Source organism: Meleagris gallopavo, chromosome 1 (assembly GCF_000146605.3).
Source record: "Meleagris gallopavo isolate NT-WF06-2002-E0010 breed Aviagen turkey brand Nicholas breeding stock chromosome 1, Turkey_5.1, whole genome shotgun sequence".
NCBI classification, from domain to species: domain Eukaryota; kingdom Metazoa; phylum Chordata; class Aves; order Galliformes; family Phasianidae; genus Meleagris; species Meleagris gallopavo.
In genome coordinates this window covers 107,464,921-107,470,151 of record NC_015011.2, presented here as the reverse complement: position 1 = coordinate 107,470,151, position 5,231 = coordinate 107,464,921, and positions in this window count along the sequence as shown.

Here is a 5,231-nt window from a genome sequence, read left to right as displayed (position 1 = left end):
AAAAAAAAAAAATTGATTTATTAGGTGCCATTATAGAATTAGCCAGTACTTTAGCACTTTCATCTTTTAGCATGATTTGATCTGTCATACACGTTATATTTTGTAGGTTGTTACAGATTGTGCTACATATATTTGTTTATAATGAGTGAAATCATATGCAGGAGTAAATGTATATTTCTGCATTGCATGGAATCTGTCAGAATCACAAGGCAGACAGTGCAGAAAGTTGTTTCTTCTTGAACCTTCATGGTATACTTGGTGTTGAGCTTAAGTTGCCTCCTTATTCTGGCTTCAGAAGCATTAGATAAAATATTTAGAAGCATTTTTTCTGTTTAATTCCAAGCTGGATTGAATTGTGAATATTCTGTGAGCAAGGGTAGATAAAGAGGTTTTGTTTACGTGGGTGAAACTGCTGGTTGCTTCAGTACTAAGGAGCCAGCTGTGTTACAGAGTCCTTCGCAAGGCAATGTCACTTATCAGGAGCAGGCAGAGTAATTTTCTAAAATTATTTGCAGAATTCTTACTAGGTTAATAGATTTTGATTGTTTTCTAGCAGCCATATCACTGCTTATTGTATTTAATGCTCTTTCCTATTATTTCTCACTGGCTTTATCAGTTTTCTCTGCAGCTCTGAATTTTTGTAATGCTCTCCTCCTCTTCCCCCACCTTCACTTGTGTCCTGAGATTTATGTAGAGGTACAGCCCCATGTAAGGGCTACTTTGCCCTTGTGGTGTTGCGTCCAGTGTACAGCAAACAATGGGGGACGAAGTGAAGAGGAATGAAAGATACTTTGTCAGGTTCTCCAGTACTGCTTAGTGGAGGGATAGCTGTGCATCCTCATCTGAGATGTCAGATACTTTGGCATAAATGCATGAGATAGCCTTAATCCAGCTCCTTCTATTCCTAAAGTAGGCGATGTGAGTAACAGCATTACAATGACAGTTTTCCTAGCAGAAGTGATTGAGTCCTAAGGACATCTTCCTTTTATTTAGGCACTTGCTAATGCAACACCTTTAATTTTTTTCTCCTGTATGACATGGTTTTCTTTTGTAGCTTCACTCTGAAAGACATTTGTTATGAGGGAGGACAAAGGGGGAGAAAAAAAAAAAAAGATTTTTTAGAGAGCTCCCCGAAACAAAAGAAGGGGATCTCTTTCATCAGTGCAGAAGGAAGTTAGATGATATGGCGAACATAATGGGTGTGTTATGTGCCCTTTAGAAAGGGACACAAAAAGTTTATTAAAATTTTAGATGATGCATTTCATTATGATCTGTTTTCTGAAATGCAGTAGGGTACCTTCTTTTGTAGTGAAGGACAAAGCAGTACACAAATGGATCTTTTCCCTTCCTTCATGACTCGGAGAGAAACCTTGGACATCTGAATTACCTATAGCCTGTTACGCCATAGCAATGAGAAGAACAGTTCTGTGTGATTGAAATAAGTTGAACTTGGCTTAAACAGAGATATTGTCGTATTTATTTCTAATTTCCTTATGTACAGAAACTATTACTTGTCATTGTGCATCTCATCTCTGCTTAGGGATTATATTACTAACTATCCTGAAATGTTAATGAACTTTGCATTTCAAAATGCACATAAAATCAATGGTCTGCCTTTCTGCGTTTTGTTTTCAGTCTTAGTGCTTTTCTAGAAAACGCGTTTTCTGACAGTTCTGTTACATTAAATGCAAAATATCAACACAAACATACTTTTTTGTGTTTTTAGAATGTAGTTAGTCTCTGCTTTGCACTGATAAATTTCAAAAACGTTTATCTCTGACTTGAGAAAAATGTATTCTTAATGTCATTCATTACATCTAATAATTCTGATTTTTCACTCTTACAGTTCAGTTTCACATCGCCCACTTATACGAAATCCAGGTAAGCCTTAGGCTCCTTTTTATAAACTGTGATGAAGTTTTTAACTGCATGATATAATCAGTCTGTGGCATTCAGCTGATTATACATGCTTTTGTGAATTGAAGTTAGGCTCAAGTCCTAATATTATGCATGAGGATTGTCCTGCTGAAATGGGGTGGCTATTTTAGTAAACATATGTTCACTAGTCTCCCAGTTAGTGTGCAAAAAACTGCAACATAACTTTGGCTAACAAATGGATTTTTAAATAGATACATATAAATGTAAAAGACGTGTAGTTTCTCAACTCATACATATTCATATTGTTTCTCACATTCATGCACACAAATTTGTCCAGGTGCATGTATATATTATATATAAATGCAAAAAAATACAGTCTCTCAATTCATATGTATCCATGTTGTTCCTCACATTCACACTCAAAAAGATGTCCAGGTGCTTTTGAAGTATATTTAACATGAAATTTTCAAATTTAACTAGACATATGTGACAGAAGCTTGTGAGATCTGAGGACAATGGGACATAATGCTGTGTTATTTTTCTTTGTCAAATCTACTGCAGAGTTTTTTAGATGAATCTTTTGGGAAATTATAGAACACTCACTGAGCTTCCGGGATATAAATAAATTAAAACCAAACAGCTACAGAAACAGCTATTGTATAGTTGTAATTTGACTGGTCATATGATTGTAGATTGTATACTCTCTTGTCATGTTTATAGGTATAATATGACTGAAGAAGAGATGTGACAGGAAAACAAAAACTGTTGTAAATGAAACAGATGACAGACAAATTCTACACTTTCAATCATTTGAAAAGTAACTTGATAAGTAAGTGCTGTCTTTTGATGGCACAGTGAAAAATGACATTATGTAAGCAATTATTTATAAATAGAAGTTAAAAATTTGATGAACGAGATATCTTATTTTGACTGCTTTTGGTGCAGTAGAACTTCTGAATTTATGTAACTGTATGACAAACAGAAATCCCCTGTCCCAAACCACCATTAAGAAACTTCCTGGATTTTTGTGACTAACGCGTCAGAGAGGTTTTTTCTTTCCTTTTGAGCACTGGATCACATCTGACAAGTTCATGTAACGAAACATCCTATACATATTGGTCCTTTTGATCCTATACATACTGGTCCTTTTGATCTGCTACAATAAAGCAGAAAGTTGAAAATCTCAGTCACCATGCCAGGTGCCTTATATAGTACTGCGGCCTATATCGCAAATGCTTTCCAACTGGCAGTTGCAGGCAACAGGAACTTTTAATACAAGTCAGAGACAAAAAGCACATACTGCTTTTAGACTCCGTTTGCCTCACAGTTCTCTTTAATGGGTATCTTCTTTTCTGGAATTTGAGAAACTTTGAACTACAAGGGCTCTTGACTTGATTTGAGTATTACCTCTGATACAGCAAAGAGACACTTTAGGAGAGGGGAGAGGGACTGGGCTTCTGTTTCTTCTGAAGGACGCAGAGCTACAGTTTTGTGAACCCCCTCATGCATATGAAAATGAGCTCATCTCTAATAATGTATCAGAAAGTTCATTCATTCTGAAAGAGAGAATAATCCAGAGTTGATAAGAGGTTGTGGTGTTTTTTCTTGGTTTTAATGCTAGTTTCTACTTGATCTGTGGCCATGTGAGTCCTTCCATGCTAGTTAGGTTATCTGCTGAAGTTCCTAAAGAAAGATGATGGTTTTTTCCCAACCCACGTTTCTTAAGATTGTTTCTAATACAGCCAAACTCAAGGGCATGTATTTGAATTGAATACCTAAATAAAAACAAATGTAAACATTATGACAGTTTTCGGCAATACTGTAAGACAAATATGTAGGCAGATTTCTAAAGGGTAAATAATACAACAAATAACAAAAGCAAATATTATTCTAGGTCTAGAAAACATACCGTATTCTAATAGATCTTTATGAATCATTCCAAGCATGCAAACGTCTTTTTCAAAGTGGAGATATTAGTCACTAGTATTTATCTATTTAACATCCAGATTGCTGCCCCTGCTGTCACACTACATGGGGAACTTCTGTTCATTTGCCTATCTTTCATAGTCATTAACTACAAATTTTGTTCCCAATGCTAAATTTAAAGTTCTTTCCTGATTGTTTTGATTTTGCTAGCCATGGATATTTTATTTATTTATATTATTTGTTTTCTTGCCAGTTGTCTACATTTCATGAACACCAATTAAAAACCTTTTCTACCAACTTCCCTTTGTTCCATTTGAAAGTATGTAATTGCTGCTTTAATTTTTCTTCCTGACTAGATTAAGGTTTTAAAATCAACAAAGTTGTCTTTTGTGATTGTGGGATCTCGAGAACCTAATAGCATTTAACTTCTAATAAGCACTTAGGTTGTTTACAATCTCCTCCTTGATTATCCCTTTTAAAACACCACTAGACAGTACTGTGTTCTCTTTGCATAGAACAAATGTAACTAAGTCATGACAATTTACATTTAGGTGGCCCTTTTTATTTTAATAGGTTCTTTCTCTGTCTGCCAGAATGAGGTCTAATATTGAGTTACCTGAAAGCATACTTTTTTCTTTAAAAAATGTGTAGAATTTTTAGAACATGAGAAAAAATAAAATAAAATAATAAAAAAAAAAAGAACAACAAAAAACAGCAGACCTCAGCCTTTATACTTTATATAGTTACATGGGAAAGGAGAAGCAGAAGAATTAAGCATTTAAAATAAGTTCACAGTTAAACAATTATTGCTAGGGTAACATGAGGAGAAACAAATGACCAAAAATAAAAAATAAAAAAATCAAGACTGCTTAACATTTGATGTGCACAAAACAAAAGCTTTTACTGTTCCAAAAAGTCAGAAAAGACCACAATTCTTACTTGGAAATGTGTTTTCTGTTTCAAGGTCTATATGGGAGTTAAGAATTGAATGTTTCATGCTCTAAGCACATTTAAACTGTATGGCAAATAATAAGATAGCGTATCTTGATTCTTGAGGCATAATCTGTGGGTTTGTTTTAATTCTACATATGGTGGGACTCTTACCAGTAGAGCAAATAGGCCATTCTAATATAACAAAAAAAGGAGAGAGGCTAAAGGATACCAGCCACCAGTTTCTGATGATCTTCTTTTCTGTTGCAAATTTCCTGGGAGTCATTTGAATAGGGTTTTTTTTAAATGTCAACTCACAATCAAGCATTCCTCTTAAAAGAAACATGTTCATTTTAATATAAGAAGTATAATGCATGCGTGAGGAGCTGACCAAATTGAATAATTTACAAATTTTCCTTGGCTATTTTAAGTATTCAATTTATATTAAATACTATATTTTATGAAAGTTATTCTCTTATATATATATATATATATAT